The sequence below is a fragment of the Hemiscyllium ocellatum genome, chromosome 7 (assembly GCF_020745735.1).
Source record: "Hemiscyllium ocellatum isolate sHemOce1 chromosome 7, sHemOce1.pat.X.cur, whole genome shotgun sequence".
NCBI classification, from domain to species: Eukaryota; Metazoa; Chordata; class Chondrichthyes; order Orectolobiformes; family Hemiscylliidae; genus Hemiscyllium; species Hemiscyllium ocellatum.
The window spans coordinates 97,520,476-97,540,203 of record NC_083407.1 but is presented as its reverse complement, the minus strand read 5'-3'; the positions used below and the strand labels follow the sequence as shown (position 1 = coordinate 97,540,203).

Genomic DNA, 19,728 nt, shown 5'->3' with positions numbered 1-19,728 from the left:
CCTTGGATCCAACCCGTCCATGTCAACCAGATATTCCAACCCAATCTAGTCCCACCTACCAGCACCTGGCCGATATCCCTCCAAACCCTTCCTATTCATCTAACCAGCCACATGTCTCTTAAATGTTGCAATTGTACCAGCCTCCACCACTTCCTCTGACAGCTCATTCCATACATGTACCACCCTCTGTGTGAAAAAGTTGCCCCGTAGGTCTCTTTTATATCTTTCCCCTCTCATCCTAAACCTATGCCTTCTAGTTCTGGACTCGCCAACCCCAGGGAAAAGACTTTGCCTATTTACCTTATCCATGCCCCTCATCATTTTGTAAACCTCTAAGGTGACCCCTCAGCTGCCGACACTCCAGGGAAAACAGCCCCAGCCTGTTCAGCCTCTCCCTGTAGCTCAGATCCTCCAACCCTGGCAACATCCTTGTAAATCTTTTCTGAACCCTTTCAAGTTTCACAACATCTTTCCGATAGGAAGGAGACCAGAATTGCACACAATGTTCCAACAATGGCCTAACCAATGTCCTGTGCAGCCGCAACATGACCTCCCAACTCCTGTACTCAATTCTCTGACCAATAAAGGAAAGCATACAAAACGCCTTCTTTACCATTACATCTACCTGCGACTCCACTTTCAGTGAGCTATGAACCTGCACTCCAAGGTCTCTGCAGTAACCCTCTTTGCTGTCCACTACACCTCCAATTTTGGGGTCATCTGCAAACTTACTAACTGTACCTCATGCTCAAATCCAAATCATTTATGTAAATGACAAAAAGTTTTTGCTGCAAACGTTTCGTTCCCTGGCTAGGGAACATCATCAGTGCTATTGGAGCCTCCTGTGAAGCGCTGCTTTGATGTTTCTTCCGGTATTTATAGTGGTTTGTTCTTGCCGCTTCCGGGTGTCAGTTTCAGCTGTAGTAGTTTGTATGTGGGGTCCAGGTCGATGTGTCTGTTGATGGATGTTCTTGCCGCTTCCGGGTGTCAGTTTCAGCTGTAGTGGTTTGTATATGGGGTCCAGGTCCATGTGTCTGTTAATGGAGTTTGTGGATGAATGCCATGCCTCTAGGAATTCCATGGCTGTTCTCTGTCTGGCTTGTCCTATGATGGTAGTGTTTTCCCAGTCAAATTCATGTTCCTGGTTGTCTGAGTGTATGGCTACTAGGGCATTCCTACTGGACATACATAACAGAACACAGGAGGCCGAACCTATCAACAAGGACGGCATACTTAAACTACTAAACCTGTGCCTCACCACACACTTTACATTCAACAATCAGACATACGAACAAATCAACGGAACACCCATGGGATCACCAATCTCGGGACTCATAGCAGAGGCAGCTATGCAAAGGTTAGAACATACAGCCCTACCACAAATCCAACCCAAACTCTGGATCAGATACGTCGATGACACCTTTGTAATCATCAAAAACACAGAAATAGAAAAAACACACCGAATCATCAACGCCACACTCACAGGAATACGATTCACGAGAGAAGAGGAAAAGGATAGCCAACTCCCATTCCTAGACGTGTTAGTAGAGAGAACACCGAACGGAGAATTCACCACAAGGGTACACAGGAAACCAACACACACAGACCAAGTCCTAAACTATGAAAGTAACCACCCCAACACACACAAAACGAAGCTGCATCAGGACACTATTCAAAAGAGCCACAACACACTGCAGTACACCAGAACTGCGAAAAGAGGAAGAGGAACACCTATACAAGGTATTCGCCAAAAACAGATACCCACGCAACTTTATCACCAGATGCCTAAGAGATAGACCACGGAACGAGGACATGCCACAACCAAAAGGACTAGCCACACTACCATACGTCAGGAGCGTCTCAGAACTGACAGCCAGACTACTGCGACCCTTAGGACTCATAACAGCACACAAGCCAACTTCCACACTCAGACAACAACTCACTAGAACAAAGGACCCAATAGCCAGCACGAGCCAAGCTAACGTAGTTTACAAAATACCATGCAAGGACTGCACAAAACACTATATAGGACAAACAGGAAGACAGCTAACAATCCGCATCCATGAACATCAGCTAGCCACAAAACGACACGACCAGCTATCCCTAGTAGCCATACACTCAGACAACCAGGAACATGAATTTGACTGGGAAAACACTACCATCATAGGACAAGCCAGACAGAGAACAGCCAGGGAATTCCTAGAGGCATGGCATTCATCCACAAACTCCAATAACAGACACATGGACCTGGACCCCATATACAAACCACTACAGCTGAAACCGACACCCGGAAGCGGCAAGAACAAACCACTATAAATACCGGAAGAAACATCAAAGCAGCGCTTCACAGGAGGCTCCAATAGCACTGATGATGTTCCCTAGCCAGGGAACGAAACGTTTGCAGCAAAAACTTCCAGCTTGGCGAACAGAACCACAACAACGGACACCCGAGCTACAAATCTTCAACCAGACTTTAAATGACAAAAAGTAGAGGATACAGCACCGATCCTTGTGGCACTCCACTGGTCACAGACCTCCAGTCTGAAAAACAACCCTCCACCACCACCCTCTGTTTTCCAACTTTGAGCCAGTTCTGTATCCAAATGGCTAGTTCTCCCTGTATTACATGAGATCTAACCTTGCTAATCAGTCCCGCATGGGGAACCTTGTCAAACGCCTTACTGAAGTCCATATAGATCACATCTACCATTCTGCCCTCAATAATTCCTCTTAGTTACTTCTTCAAAAAACTCAACAAAGTTTGTGAGACATGATTTCCCATGCACAAAGCCATGTTGACTACCCCTAATCAGTCCTTGCCTTTCCAAATACATGTAAATCCTGTCCCTCAGGATTCCCTCCAACAATGTGCCTGCCACCAACATCAGGCTCACTTGTCTATAGTTCCCTGGCTTGTCCTTACCACCCTTCTTAAACAGTGACACTACGTTAGCCAACCTCCAGTCTTCCGGCACCTCACTTGTGACGATCGATGATACAAATATCTCAGCAAGAGGTTCAGCAATCACTTCTCTAGCTTCCCACAGAGTTCTAGGGTACACCTGAGCAAGTCCTTGGGATGTATCCATCTTTAACCGTTTCAAGACATCCAGCATTTCCTCCTTTGTAATATGGACATTTTGCAAGATGTAACCTTCTATTTCCCTACACTCTATACCTTCCAGATCCCTTTCCAGAGTAAATACTGATCCAAAATACTCGTTTAGTATCTCCCCCATCTCCTGTGGCGCCACACAAAGGCTGCCTTGCTGATCTTTGAGGGGCCCTATTCTCTCCCTAGTTACCCTTTTGTCCTTAATGTATTTGTAAAAACTCTTTGGATTCTCCTTAATTCTATTAGTCAAAGCTATCTCATGTCCCCTTTTCACGCTCCTGATTTCCCTCTTAGGTACACTCCTACTTCCTTTAAAAACTCTAAGGATTCACTCGAGCTATCCTGTCAATACCTGACATATGGTTCCTTCTTTTTCTTAACCAAACCCTCAATTTCTTTAGTCATCCAGCATTCCCTATACCTTCCAGTCTTCCCTTTCACCCTGACAGGAATATACTTTCTCTGGATTCTTGTTATCTCATTTCTGAAGGCTTCCCATTTTCCAACCGTCCCTTTACCTGTGAAGATCTGCCCCCCAATCAGCTTTCAAGAGTTCTTGCCTAATACCGTCAAAATTGGCCTTTCTCCAATTTAGAACTTTAACTTTTAGATCTGGTCTATCCTTTTCCATCATTATTTTAAATCTAATAGAATTATGGTCACTGGCCCCAAAGTGCTTCCCCTCTGACACTTCAGTCACCTGTCCTGCCTTATTTCCCAGGAGTAGGTCAAGTTTTGCACCTTCTCTAGTAGGTACATCCACATACTAAATCACAAAAATTGTCTTAACACACTTAAATTTCTCTCCATCTAAACCCTTTACACCATGGCAGTCCAAGTCTATGTTTGGAAAGTTAAAACCCCAACCAGAACCACCCTATTATTCTTACAGATAGCTGAGATCTCCTTACAAGTTTGTTGCTCAATTTCACTCTGGCTATTAGGGTCTATAATACAATCCCAAGAAGGTTATCATTCCTTTCTTATTTCTCAGTTCCGCACAAATAACTTCCCTGGATGTATTTCCGGGAATATCCTCCCTCAGCACAGCTGTAATGCTATCTCTTATCAAAAATGCCACTCCCCCTCCTCTCTTGCCTCTCTTTCTATCCTTCCTGTAGCATTTGTATCCTGGAACATTAAACTGCCAGTCCTGCCCATCCCTGAGCCATGTTTCTGTAATTGCTATGATATCCCAGTCCCATGCTCCTAACCACATTCTGAATTCATCTGCCTTCCCTGTTAGGCCCCTTGCATTGAAATAAATGCAGTGCAGTTTATTAGTCCTACCTTGTCCCTATCTGCTCTGACTGTTTGACTCACTTCTGTTCTCAACTGTGCCAGGCTCAGATTGATCTCTTTCCTCACTAGCTCCCTGGTTCCACCCCCCCCCTCCCCCGCACCAAACATTACTAGTTTAAATCCTCCCAAGCAGCTCTACCAAATTTCCCTGCCAGTACATTAGTCCCCTTCCAATTTAAGTGCAATCTGTCCTTCTTTTACAGGTCACCTCTACCTCAAAAGAGCTTCCAATGATCCAAAAATGTGAATCCTTCTCATACATCAGCTCCTCAGCCATGCATTCATCTGCTCTATCCTCTTATTCCTGCCCTCACTAACTCGTACTACTCTCGAGGATCTCCTTTTTAAATTTCTGCCTAACTCTCTGTAATCTCCCTTCAGAATCTCAACCTTTTCCCTTCCTTTGTTGTTGGTTCCAATGTGTACAATGGCCTCTTGCTGGCCCCTCTTCCCCATGAGAACATTCTGCACCCTCTCCGAGACATCCTTGATGCTGGCACCAGGGAAGCAACACACCATTGTGCTTTTTTTGCTGCTGGCCACAGAAACGTCTGTCTGTACCTCGGACTATAGAATCCCCCAACACAACTGATCTCTTGTAACCTGATGTACCCCTCATTGTACTGGAGCCAGTCTCAATACCAGAAAGTTGGCTGTTGGTGCTACGTTCCCCTGAGAATCCATCACCACCTACATTTTCCAAAACAGCATACCTGTTTGAAATGGGTATATCCACAAAGACTCCTGTACTAGCTGCCAACCTCTCTTACCTTTCCTGGAGTTAACCCATGTATGTGACTAGCTGAGACTTTCCGTTTCCTATAACTGCCATCCATCACATACTGTTGCAAATTCCTCATTGCTTCTAACTGTCTCTCTAACCAATTCATCTGATCTGATCAGATTCGCATCCAACAGCATTTGTGGCAGATATAATCCGCAGTAACCCCTAAACTCTCTTTAAACTCCCAAGTCTGACAAGTACATATCACTCCATCAAAGGCCATTTTTGCTCCTTCACAATCTACAGACCTGGAAAATAACCTGTCTTATTCCTCTACAAAACACTGCCCCTGGTTAAATTAATAGTTATGGCTTATATTTTAAGTTTAATCAAGAGACATAACTCCAAAAACATATAATCAAGAAAGAACCCACTCTACCCGCTACTGCAGATTCTCTGTAGGCCACACTTAAAAACGATTAACTTATCTGATTCTGTGCTACGAACTCTGCCCAACAGTTCCTCCAAGATCATTTTTAAACAGTCAAGTTCTCAAGCTCTACCTCTAGTCATGTAGCTTCATCACTTTCAAATAGGTATATATCCAGTTCTCTTTCGAAATCTCCTATAGAATCTGCTTCCACCATTTTCACAGGCAGCATAATCTAAACCTTAACAATGCTGAGTAAAGAGGTTTCACACTCCTAGCTCTCTTGTTGACAATGTTGAAATTGTGATCTCTTGTTACTGTGAACTACTTGTGGAAACAGAATATCCTTCTTTACTCCGTCAAAATTACTCAATTTTGAACACTTTAACAAGGTCACCTCTTCATTTTCCCTGCTCCATTGAGAATAAGCCCAATTTCTCTCACCTTTCCTTGTGTCTAGTAAACCTCATTTGCACTCTCTCCAGAGAGAAGGAAATATCCTTCCTTAAACAAAAGGTGCACAGAACTGAACTCAAATGTGGTCTGACCACTGATTTGGAAAGATGTAGCTGTACTGCTACATGTAGATCATGGCTAATTAGTTTGTATTCTTAATTTCATACTTTAATTATTACTCTCTTTCGATTCATTTGTCTAACAAAAATCTGTTTATCTCCAGCCTAAAAATATTCAATGATCCTGCCTCAGAGGCAGAATTCCAAGTCACAAACTCTTGTCTGAGAAAAATAATTCTCATCTGGCCTCGAAAGTTGATTCTGTGTTTTAAAGCTGTGTCCCCCTCGTACAGACTCACAGACAAGAGCTAACATTCTTTCCATGTCCACAAAATAATCACCCTTTTCTCTTCTAAATTACAGTGAAGGCACACCCAGCCTACAACGCAATCTCTCCTCATAAGTCAACTGTTTATCCCAAGTATCAATCTATTAAATTTCCCCTGAACCATGCCCAATGCATTGACATTCTTCCTTGAATGAAAGAGACCAAACTGTACACATTTTAAGATTAGTCTCTCCAATACCCTGTATAACTGAAGCATAACCTCTTTATTTTTATGATTAATTTCTCTCAAAGGATATAGTCCCACAGTAAAAGATATTATTCCATCAGCTTTCTTAAATTATTTGTTGTATCTGTATATTAACTTTTGACACTCATGAACAAGGACATCTAGATCCCTCTGCACCTAATTCTGCAGATATTCTCCGCGTAAACAATATCCTTTAAAAAAGATTTTCTTGCCTAAACAATAGAAATATGTTCAATCTGTCAGATTTTTGACTACTCAATTAACTTGCAGAAAAACAAGAGCCCAGTTTTCTTCCACCCCCACCTTGTGTACTTGCAATGTCAGCTTTATGGCTAGGTTAGTGTTTATTAGCCAGCCATACCTGCCCTAGAGAAGACAGTAGTGAGCACTTTTTTGAAGCACTGCAGTCCATGGGGAATAGGAACAACCACTACTGTTGGGAAAGAGTTCCAGGATTTGACTCAGAAAGAGTAAAGAAACAATGATATGGTTTGAAGCCAGCATGGCTTGGAAGGGAATTTGCAAGTACTGCATGTATGTAGCAGGCACGCATTTACTGTTCTTTTTCTTTTAGATGGTAGATGTTGTGGGTCTGGAAGATGCTATTGAAGGAGCCTTGGTGAGTCATTGCAGTACATCTTGTAGATACCCACAGTGTAGCAGTAGTGGGGTGATGGTGATGAGTATGGAGTCAGATATTACGAGGGGGCATAGCTTTAAATTAAGGGGTGGTAGGTATAGGACAGATGTTAGGGGTACATTCTTTACTCAGCGAGTCATGAGTTCATGGAATGCTCTGCCAGTAACAGTGGTGGACTCTCCCTCTTTATGGGCATTTAAACGAGCATTGGATAGGCATATGGAGGAAAGTGGGCTAGTGTAGGTTAGGTGGGCTTGGATCGGCGCAACATCGAGGGCCGAAGGGCCTGTACTGCGCTGTATTTTTTTTATGTTCTATGAGTGTTGAAGGTAGTAGGTGGAGTGTTAATCTTTGTTGAGCTCGAGTATTGTGGGACCTGATTTCACCCCTTGCGATTTGAGTTTCTCATCACAGAATTAGATGATAAGATATACTGATCCTCAACTCTACTTTCCTGCCTCATCACTTACTGATTAAAATTCTGTCTACTCAACCTTAACTTCATAACTGTACAGCCTTTTGCAATAAAGAATGCCACAAATCAGAACAAAAACCTCTTCAACTCTATTTCAAATGGGTGATCTGATTTTTCTTCCTGATTTTCCCAGAGTCTGACCTCTAGTAGCCACAGTATTCATATAGTTGGTCAAGTTATGTTTTCGGTTAATGACAACCCCAGGACGTTGACAGTAGGGGATTCAGCTATGGTAATGCCATTGAATGACAAAAGACAACAGTAAGATTCTGTCCTATTGGAGATGGGCATTATCTCATACTCATGTGGCACAAATATTAGTTATCGCATAGCAGCCCACTAGCTTGCTTGCTTCCTTCTGTACTGGAACTACTCTATGATTCTACTTTAAAAGATTAGGATTCACTGGCTCTCCAGTGACAGTGACAATCTCAACTGTTCAACTGAATCTTTTCTTACGAGGGGATCACATTTAGAGCTTTAGGAGAAAACACAAGGGAGTTGGAGGCATTTCACACCCAAAGATCTTTGAGACCACTCGGGTCGCAAGATTCTAGACAGACACAGACACATATGTCAATAATGGAGACCTTTGGTCTCAGGTCTACTAACAAGACCAGTCCATACCTCCCAAATATTGGGATTTTGCAACACAGAACTAAGAGGGCAGATCTCACTTACTCCATTGTGACACAGCTGTGAATTAGAATATATTTTTTCTGCAGTGATATATGCAATCAGATGCTTGCCCAATGGCAATGCTCAAGACTGGGATAAATAAGATGCAGTATCCAAGCAAACACAATAATTTCTGAGTAATATCAATATAACCTCATTATTCTGCAAGATCAGTGCTACTAAAATATGCTATTGGCACATGAGCTGCCTCCTTTCACAACACTCTTCCCATAGGTCAGGCAGTGAGGAAGGAAACGTACAATCTTTCTTCCTTTTAAAATGTGACTCAAAGTGTGCCAGTAGCATTGGTGCATTGTTAACCCACAGATATGGAGCAAATTTACATCTTGAGACACACATTTGTAGTCTGTTAATGACTAACATAGTCACTCAGCTCCTAAATCAAATTCTTGCTCATCTGCAAATACCTCCTGCAGTTGAATGGCTCCCCTTGAGATAGGTGATTTTACGTAGGGGAAACATGGATAATTTTTAACCTTTATCTGCTCAGGTCATCCCGACAAACAGTGGCCCTCATGAACAACTTGGAGAGGTTACTTTTCAAAATACACTGAAGCTCACAGCAGTATATCGACAAGCAAAGGATGAGCAATCAAGCCACTCTGTGCCAGAAGACATTGTAAAAACTTCCACTTGCAAATCCATTACATTCAATTTTAGCTCATCTTCACTTACATTTTAAGATAAAAAGTTTAATCTCATTAAAAAAAAATCAATGAACAAAATTATTGTTCAGCTCCATTACAAGTGTTCTTAGCCCCATCCATCAAATATCAAGACTAAAAATGATTGAGACAGCACAAATAGAATACATTTGCATTGTGAATTTAAATATCATTTCACTGCATCCTTCAGGCATTTATTGGTATCATTGTATTTGACATTTAGGATTAGGCATTGAACTGGTAATGAGAAATTAAGTCTATGCTATACTATTTTTATCCAGTCACCTCCACCCACCATTAGCATATTGCGACATTAAACTTCTTATACTCTCAAGGATGCAGCCATGTTCATTTATCATAATTTGCTTGTTATTAATCTCTCTACAGTGTAATGTTTCAGGATCTTTACATGTACAGTATTAAAGAGAAGAATCCTTCAAAGAATAGGAGATCAAGATTAAATAACTAGACTGGTCAATTCCCCTGATTGATTGTTTTATTTTCCTTCACAGAGAACAGTTATGGTCACTACATTTTGAGAATACTGATGCAGCAAGATATCTCAAGCTACTCTATACTATATATACGTTTTCACTAGTCTTGAATATCCCTCTAGTCTTGAATATAAATCAATTAATAAGAAAAGAGTTGCTGTTAAATCTGCCTGATCATCAAGGAACGGGATGGCATCACTAAAACTGCAACGTGTTGCTAAACTACCCAAAATATACAACAGTAGTCTTGCATTAATACACTGTAATACCATGTGAACCTAATCCAGCACTGCCTTGTAATCCTGCAGTCACTGTCATGTCTGTACTCTGAATCCAGAAGCATCATGTCATTGTGCATTAGCATACTAACACCATATTCTCCTAATCCAATGTTGATTTATAAACAAATGGATATTCGGATGTAAAAACCAGAAGAACTGCTGATGCTGTAAATCCAAAACAAAAATAGAGATTGATGGAAGAACTCAGCAGGTCTGGCAGCGCCTGTTTGGAGGAACGATCACTCAATCAGAAACGTTAACTGATTTCTCTCCACAGATACTGCCAGACCTGCTGAGTTTTTTCAGCAATTTCTATTTTTGTTTCTGATATAATAACGTAGTCAGGTGATGAGTATTACTTGGGATTTAGCAGGCTAAACAAAACATGTAGCTTTAAAGTGCCTGATCCACAACATGTGGCTCTGTAAATAAAAGCTTACAAACGTATAGAGACTCAGCTTCAATATCCTTAACTGCCTAGCTTTCAGAGTTCGAATACAATTAACAAAGTACAGATGCTAAATAGTGTACACCCACCACCACGCCAAACACATTAAAATTCCTATCTGTCTTTGTAGAAAATGGTAGCAAGTGTCAGACCATGATTATACTCTGATGTTCTTGGATTCCGAACCATACAATCAGTGGAAGATTGTTGGGTAAGCATGGGTCACTACTTTACCAGAAACAAAACAAGAAATACAGCCTTGGTGTTGTTGCTTCCAGCACAAAATAAAGTCAGAAGCAAGTAATTCCTCAGATGGATATTAATGAAGGTTTAATTCCCAAAATGAATTCCTCACTCAAACCTTTAAGAAAGTTAAACTTGAAGTGGCTACGAATCTCAGATTTTGGAAGTAAATGGACAGCATGGACTTAAAAAGATCACAACTGGTTGACAAAGTTCAAATTGAGGTCCCAGGATCAGTCGAGTATTACTAGATTGTGTTAAGGTGCCTCACGTATTTAGTTAACTAGTTCTTACTGATAGACTGTTCTTAGTGAAGGTGTCTTTTCCGAATCAAAATTCTGCTGAAATGAATATTCCTGGAGATCAAGTCATTCCCTTAAGCTTTAAAGAACAAATGAAACATTCCATTGGGATACATTAAAAGACTCAAAAGATTCCTGGTACTGGATGCAGGCCTCAAAAGGAATGGAAGGATTCCATTTAGTTTCTACTGTCTATCTGTAAAGAGTAATAGTAGGAGATAATTCCTATTATTACTACTAGGTAATAGTAAATTCCAAAAATTATATATTATGTTAATGACTCAGGAAGAAGACATACGCACAATTGCAAAAGTTGCTGACGACAGAATGATAGGTAGGAAATTAGATTGCAAAGAGGATAAAAGGACTCTGCAAAGGATATAGACTAGTTGTGAATGGATAAAAAAGTTGGCAATTGGGTATAATATTGGAAAATGTGAACTTGTAGGAATGGAAAGGAGCACATTGTTTAAATTAGGAGAGTTTGCAGAGCAGAGGTACGGAGGGATCTGGGTATCCTGGTACATGAATCAAAAAATGTTAGCATGTATGTCCAGCAATTGATTATGAAATGCAATGTTAAGTCTATTCCATGAGGAATGGACTATATAAAATCGAGGTATTTTTCCTGAAGTTGTGTATAGCATTGGTATGCCACATCTAAAGTATATGCATAGCATCGATTTCCTTTTCAGAAAGGAAATAGATGTGTCAATGACAATTCAGAAAAGGTTCACTCGACTGATACACAGAATGAGGGGTGACCCAATGAGGAAAGGTTGAACAGGATAGGATGTATCAATTGGAGTTTAGAAGAATAAGAGGTGATCGTATGGAGATAAGGGAGGGGAGAATTATTTTCTTAAAGGGTCTTAAATCTTTGGAACTACCTTCTCCACAGAGCAATTGAGGCAGATTAATTGAAGACAAATAGATAAGATTATTGACTAACAAGTGAGTCAAAGGCGATCAGAAAATATAATAATGTGGAGTTCAAGTAACGATCAGAACTAATCAAAAGGTGAAGCATGTTTGGGGAGTCAAATGGTACTTTTGCGCCTAACTTGTACGTGTGAGAGAAATGGCCAATGAAAAGTTAACAAATCCCCTAAGTATCAAATATGGCAAAGTGCCCACTGTGAACAAGGAGACAGAAACTTGAAATAACATGTGAGGAGGAAGGTCACAATCATGCTGAACACAGTTTTAAATAAATTTCAAATTCACTTAATTGTGCAAATTTGTTTATGTACTTCAAAAGGGAGATGGAATCCAATGTGAATCTATTTTTTTCCATTTTTTCATGGGAAGGAGTCAGTCATAATTTTGAACTGCTGCAGTTGAGGAGTGTAAATGCATATATAATCCTGTCACAAAGGCAGTTCCAGGGTTTTGATCAAGTGACAGGGGAGGAACAGTGATACACTTCCAAGTCAGGATAGTGTTCAGTTTACAAGTGATGGCACTTCCATGCATCTGCTGCCCTTTTGCTACCAACTATCACAGGTAAAGGTATGGAAGTTGCTGCTGAGAAATCTTAGGTACATTAAAGGTGACTCATGTACATGGTGTAATGCTACTAAATGTCAAAAGTTGCTGGTTGGATTCTCTCTTTCAAGACATCAATACCTGGTATGTGTGGATCAAATGTTACTCGGCACTTAGTCCAAGCCTGAATCTTGTCCCATTCTTTCTGGATGTGAACACATACTATGGGCGGCACGGTGGCACAGTGGTTAGCACTGCTGCCTCACAGCGCCAGAGACCCGGGTTCATTTCCCGCCTCAGGCGACTGACTGTGTTGAGTATATCAAGTGTCTGCGTGGGTTTCCTCCGGGTGCTCCGGTTTCCTCCCACAGTCGAAAGATGTGCGGGTCGGGTGAATTGGCCATGCGAAATTGCCCGTAGTGTTAGGTAAGGGGTAGATGTAGAGGTATGGGTGGGTTGTGCTTCAGTGGGTCGGTGTGGACTTGTTGGGCCGAAGGGCCTGTTTCTACAATATAAGTAATCTAATACTGCTTCAGTATCGATGGAATGGATAGTTCTGAACATTTCTGACCTTATGATGAAGTCGCTAAATAGGCCTGGAACACTACCCTGAAGAACTCCCGAGGCTGCAATGATTATCTTTCAACAACAACCACCATCATCAAGCTTAAGTTTTGATGAGAACAACGCTTTGAAGTCACCAGAGGGTCTCCATTCCGAGTACATTAGCTGGAATGTGCAACTTTTTTTTGGGTTTCTCAGGGGCAGGAATGGTTGCTGGATGTTCCAGGGTTTAGAGCATTTAAAAAGAATAGGGAGGGGGGAAAAAGAAAAAGAGGAGGGGGTATAGCACTACTAATCAGAGAGGGTATCACAGCTACAGAAGCTTCCATTGTTGAGGAAGATCTGCCTACCGAGTCAGTATGGGTGGAAATTAGGAACAGCAAGGGAGCAGTCACCTCTTTAGGGGTTTACTACAGGCCCCCCAATAGCAGTAGGGAGATGAAGAAAGCATAGGGCGACAGATTTTGGAAAAGTGTGGACATAGTAGAGGTGTTGTAATGGGTGACTTTAACTTTCCCAATATTGATTGGAACCTCCTTCAAGCAGAAGATTTGAATGGAGCTGTTTTTGTAAGGGGTGTTCAGGAGGGTTTCCTAACTCAGTACGTTGACAGGCCGACGAGGGGAGAGGCCATTCTAGACTTAGTGCTCAGAAACGAGCCGGGGCAGGAATCAGATCTTGTGGTGGGAGAACATTTTGGTGATAGTGACCACAACTGCCTCACATTCTACATAGCTATGGGAGGATATTTAATTGGGGAAGAGGAAGCTATGATGTGATTAGACATGAGTTAGGAAGCATGGATTGAAAGCAATTGTTCCATGGTAAAGGCACTAGAGACATGTGGAGACTGTTTAAGGAACAGTTGTTGCGAGTGATGAATAAATATGTCCCTCTGAGACAGGCAAGAAGTGGTAAGATAAAGAAACCTTGGATGACGAGAGCGGTGGAGCTTCTCGTCAAAAGGAAGAAGGTAGCTTACATAAGGTGGAGGAAGCTAGGGTCAAGCTCAGCTCTAGAGGATTACAGGCAGGTGAGAATGGAGCTCAAAAATGGTCTGAGGAGAGCCAGGAGGGGGCATGAGAAAGGCTTGGCAGAACGGATTAGGGAAAACACAAAGGCATTTTACACTTATGTGAGGAATACGAGAATGGTCAAAGAAAGAGTAGGGCCGATCAGGGATAGCATAGGGAGTTTGTGTGGGGAGCCTGAGGAGGTAGGGGAAGCCCTAAATGAGTTTTTTGCTTCTGTCTTTACAAAAGAAACGAACTTTGTAGTGAATGAAACCTTTGAAGAGCAGGTGTGCATGCTGAAATGGAGAGAGATAGAGGAAGCTGATGTGCTGAAAATTTTGTCAAACATTAAGATTGACAAGTCACCAGGCCCGGACCAGATTTGTCCTCGGCTGCTTTGGGAAACGAGAAATGTAATTGCTTCGCCACTTGTGAAGATCTTTTCATCCTCGCTCTTCACTGGAGTCGTACCTGAGGACTGGAGAGAGGCAAATGTAATTCCTCTCTTCAAGAAAGGAAATAGGGAAATCCCCAGCAATTACAGACCAGTAAGTCTCACGTCTATCGTCTGCAAGGTGTTAGAAAGGATTCAGAGGGGTAGGATTTATGACCATGTGGAAGAGCATGGCTTGATTAAATGCAGTCAACACGGCTTTGAGAGGGGCAGGTCATGCCTCACAAACCTTATCGAATTCTTTGAGGATGTGACTAGAAAGGTTGATAAGGGTCGAGCTGTGGATATGGCATATATGGACTTCAGCAAGGAATCTGATAAGGTTCCCCATGGCAGGCTCATTCAGAAGGTCAGAAGGAATGGGATTCAGGGGAACGTAGCTGTCTGGATACAGAATTGGCTGGCCAACAGAAGACAGCAAGTGGTAGTAGAAGGAAAATATTCTGCCTGGAAGTCTGTGGTGAGTGGTGTTCCACAGGGCTCTGTCCTTGGGCCTCTATTCTTTGTAATTTTTATTAATGACTTGGATGGGGGAATTGAAGGAAGGGTCAGCAAGTTTGCAGATGACACAAAGGTTGGAGGTGTCGTTGACAGTATAGAGGGCTGTTGTAGGCTGCAGCGGGACATTGATAGGATGCAGAGATGGGCTGAGAGGTGGCAGATGGAGTTCAAAACCTGGATAAATGCGAGGCGATGCATTTTGGAAGGTCAAATTTGAAAGCTGAGTACAGGATTAAGGATAGGATTCTTGGCAGTGTGGAGGAACAGAGGGATCTTGGTGTGCAGGTACATTGATCCTTTAAAATGGCCACCCAAGTGGACAGGATTGTTAAGAAAGAGGTTTACCAGGATGCTGCCTGGACTGGAGGGCTTATCTTATGAGGAGAGGTTGACTGAGCTTGGACTTTTTTCATTGGAAAAAAGGAGGAGAAGAGGGGACTTAATTGAGGTATACAAGATAATGAGAGGCATAGATAGAGTCGATAGCCAGAGACTATTTCCCAGGGCAGAAATGACTAACTCGAGGGGTCATAGTTTTAAGCTGGTTGGAGGAAAGTATAGAGGGGATATCAGAGGAGGGTTTTTTACACAGAGTTTACAACGGAATGCGTTGCCAGCAGCAGTTGTGGAGGCAGGGTCATTGGGGACATTTAAGAGACTACTGGACATGCATATGGTCACAGAAATTTCAGGGTGCATACCTGAAGATCAGTGGTCGGCACAACATCATGGGCTGAAGGGCCTGTTCTGTGCTGTACTGTTCTATGTTCTACTGATGTAATCTCAACTGATTTACCAATGCTGTTGAGTAAACCTTCTATTAAAAGGCACAATTATGATATTAAAGAATTAATTTGCTCTGCTGACCTGCGGGAAATTGGATATCCTGAGGCTAGGGTGGGATGCCTCCAACTTACAGGTAGACTGTAAGGAATTTACATTCCCATCCCTTGTCATTCAGAGCCAATTACGTGGCCATGTCTTATTAATCAGAGACGATTTACATTTGCATCATGATCCTATTCAAAATCAATCAGATCATTGCAGTTGGAATTTTGACTACTCCCTGGGGTTAAAAAACATTTGCAACAATTTGAGCATTATGGGATGATTTACATTGCATAGTTTCTGGAGATGATCAGGTCATTGCATTATGTCTTGAGTGGCATGTGACAGTGAGGGAGTGACTGGGGGAGGGGTCATCTTGTGGGCATCACTGACTGTGATGCAAAGATTTTGTATAAAGGAGGGACTGTTTCCTTTCTTCGGAGAGACGTCTCAACACTCATCACAAGCATGGTGAAGAATGTTAAGAGTTTCTCCAAAGTTTGTATTGTATTTGCTTAATAAAATTTGGTTGTTGTTCACAGAAGTTGGCATATTGCAGTTGCACAAAGTGTGAAAGAATCTCAGAAAAAATAATCAAACACAAGGGTGACAATTATTTTTGGAAAATTGATCCACCTGCAGTTTACCCATTAAACATCATCATATCTCCTTAACAAAGCCACAAGTTTGTCAGAGAACTATTAAATGAATTCGGTATGAGGATAAAGAGAAAAAGAAAATGGTCTTAAAAGTTCGAGAATTTATTTACTGTAATTGTTTAGTGAAAAATCTTACAAAAAGATGCAGATGTAGGTGAGGATTATAAGATACTACTACGAAATGTTAGCATGAATTGTAGAACTTGCAAGGGTTTTGAGGGACACCCCCACCTGTAATTATAAATTTTCTATTGACACTAAACCTTTCATTGAGCCTCAGTACACATGACAATAAATTCAACTCAATCCAATTTATTTGCTGGAAGCTACATTTTTTCCCATTCAGGACAAGGTCCTGCACAAATGAAAAGAACATGCCCAGATATTGCGGCTTTTTCAACTCAACAGTTCTTGCTGTAATCCTCATGAGAAATCACAGTCACTTTGCCTGGTTTGAACTTAAACAAAAACTTGGGGATAACTGTGCACTGGCACATACTCTACGGCAATATCTCAACCAGAGTCCACTTACCATACACTCAGCATCATTATCTCCTGTAGCATAAATTGTTATTCCCCTTGAAATCTGGCATTCTTACAATTCTGTGCTGATGTGCAAAATGAAAACCTTTCACAGCCTGTTATATCTTACAGCAATATAACATTCATAATTCATAAATATGATAGAATAAGTACAAAGGTATGAAGTTGAAATTATGGAAAAATTGACAAAATTTCTGACCAGAGGTGAATTTGTTAACAAGGAGTTCAGAGATACAGGTGAACACATGTATGCAAAAATACATCTATCTATAATTCATGCTGTGATTGATGACTTTGTAAGAAAAGATTTGGCTGATTGACCAGAGTGTAAATTGTCAACCTTCCTAGCATGGGTAGCTTGTGCCAAGAATTCTCTTCAAATTGTTGCAGGAAATAATTCTTACCAACTGGGCACACTCCAAAATTATCTTCTGTTCCATGTGATAGTCCTCCTGCTCTAGTACCATGTTTGAGCTTTAAGTGCTTTATATTCCAGAATGCAGGGGGTTTATTAAAGTGGAGATATCAGAACACAAGAGGTACTGTTTTAGGCTATCTGAGACAGAGTTCAATTCAAAATATTTAGCATATTACACAAGAGGAAGTCATAGAGAACAAAATGGGCAGTACTTACCAAAAATGGGAAACTGTTAAGGTTCATTTCTTATGTTTAAGAAAAATTAATTACAATATCTTGCACTCTGAGCAACCAATAGCTAAAAATACCTTGTCCATTGGAAATTTGTATTTTTTCTGATGGAGGACCAGAGATCATAAAGTCGAAGATTAGAGTTGGGAAGGCGGTATGGGCAGATGATCATTATACACCTGACCGAGCCATTACATCTACAGGACAATTACCCACAATTGTTACATTCGTGCCATTGCTTTCAGAGGGGACTAATGATTAAGTTGTGGGACATGCAGCAAAAGCTATTGTTAGGTTCAACTATTAACTGAATATTTAAAATGATCACCATGCGAAGACCACAGACTGGTAGAATGAAATTAAAAACTGGAAAGTAAAGCAGCACAATACAAATAATTCACTTATTCACTCGTGGCACATGGGTATCACCGTCTGGCCAGTATTTAATGCTCAGCACTAGTTGTTCTTCAGAAGATGGCAGTGAGCTGCCATCTTGAATTGTTGCAGTCCATGTTTATAGTACATACATCATGCCCTTACGATAGGGAATTCTAGGACTTTGGCCCAGTAAAATGAAGGAATGAAGATATATTTCCAAGTCAGGATGGTAAGTGGTTTGGAGAGGAACTTGCACATGGTGGTATTCCCATGTACCTGTTCCCCTTGTCTTCCTTGATGGAAGTGGTTGTGGGTTTGGAAGTAGCTGTATTAGGGTCTTCAGTGAATTTTTGCTTTATATTTTGTAGATAATACACATTGCAGCTATTGAGTGTTGAGGTGGAGGGGATGGATGCTTGTAGATACGCATCTGGAAGAGGGTGATCTCGCAATGCAAGGCTTTGAACACAGAATGGAAGTCTTCATGCGTATGACATTTTTGATGTTTTTCTTTAAAAGTCACAATCTAAAGACAAAGGATTGTTTAACTTTGTTTGTTTAGTTTATCTAAAGGGCAATGACGATTAAGTGGGGACTTGTCGAGACTCTCAGCAGCACTCAGAAAGGATTGTTGGTAGAAGGTGCATGATGTACAATAGGTCTTTAAATAAAAGCTTATAGGTATATAAAAACTAAGTTCTGAAGTTCTACCCTTCATTGCCTGGCCTTCTAAATTTGAAGATTAACACCGATGTAATTCTGTACTAATGCACCATAATATCCTATTAAGTTTAATACATGCACATCTAATTATGGAACTTGTACTATAATAAGTGTTTGTAATGCTGTAAACCACATCACTGATAGAACTTACAGGCCAAAAAAAACAGCAAAATGAAATCCAAATCAGTACTTCTATTGAATTGCATTTAGTAGAATAACAAACAGCAGGCTACGTTACTATATACAAACTGTAGTACAGTGGCTTTTGTGATTTAAGCTGAACAGTCTAGATTTCTAAAAACAATCTGTGCCTTCCATCCTTTAAAAGGTGTATTTTATGAAGAACCTTTAATTATCTCCATTTGACAGGGTTCCTATCTTTAGCTATAGTTATGTTTCTTTGTCAAAGGGCACTTTTCGAATTGAACTAAATGCTTGTTGAGGGTAGGTACTTTTTATCACATCCTATACACAACATATATGTTATACACAGTTTCTCTCCCTGAACAGCGTATACACACCACTCTCAGTGTATCCCTCTCCTACCCGGAAACCTGCAGGTTAAAACCCTACTTTTGATCATCAAGCGCCGTAATCCCAAACTGATACTGCGATGGGGTTGGGGTTAGGACAGTCTACACAGTCAGTCAGAGGTACCAACCTTTGGATAAACCAAGGCCACGTTTGCCCTCTTGGGGGCATGTAAAAGATCCCGCGGGCCACGGTGTCCGGGGAGAGGGGGGTATGGGGGCGGTGATCTCCCAATAACTGTCCCCCTAATTAAAGCCAGTACGTAGCCGGTCACGGTAGGACTGGTGGGATCCTCCTGTGCCCCATTTTGACTGCCCTCCTTTCCCAAACGTTTACCAACACGCTCCTCCGCACCTTACCTCGGCTCTGTCACTGACAGCCCCGTGCACTCCCGCACCATTCCCGGTGCCTCGAGCGGCTGCCTCCTCCTCCCTCTCTCCCCCAGCCCCAGCTCCGTGTCCGAGCGCGCCGACAGGCCACGACCGGAAATACTCTCACCTTGGTCCCACCGCTAAACACTTCCGCTGC

At 41.6% G+C, this 19,728-nt stretch overlaps 1 protein-coding gene across 3 annotated transcripts in view; it reads right to left on the bottom strand.

The window, feature by feature from the left end:
* The window catches only part of ube2f (ubiquitin-conjugating enzyme E2F (putative)), a 128,164-nt gene extending 108,462 nt beyond the window's left edge, over positions 1-19,702 (bottom strand). Inside the window, exon 1 of one of the 3 annotated variants that reach the window (XM_060828066.1) lies at positions 19,560-19,702. The gene's annotated coding sequence lies outside the window, so the exon portion shown is untranslated. Of the gene's footprint in view, positions 1-19,554 lie in introns of all 3 variants that reach the window. The other 2 variants (XM_060828065.1, XM_060828064.1) reach the window with 2 other exon arrangements.
* Positions 19,703-19,728: the final 26 nt, after the last annotated feature.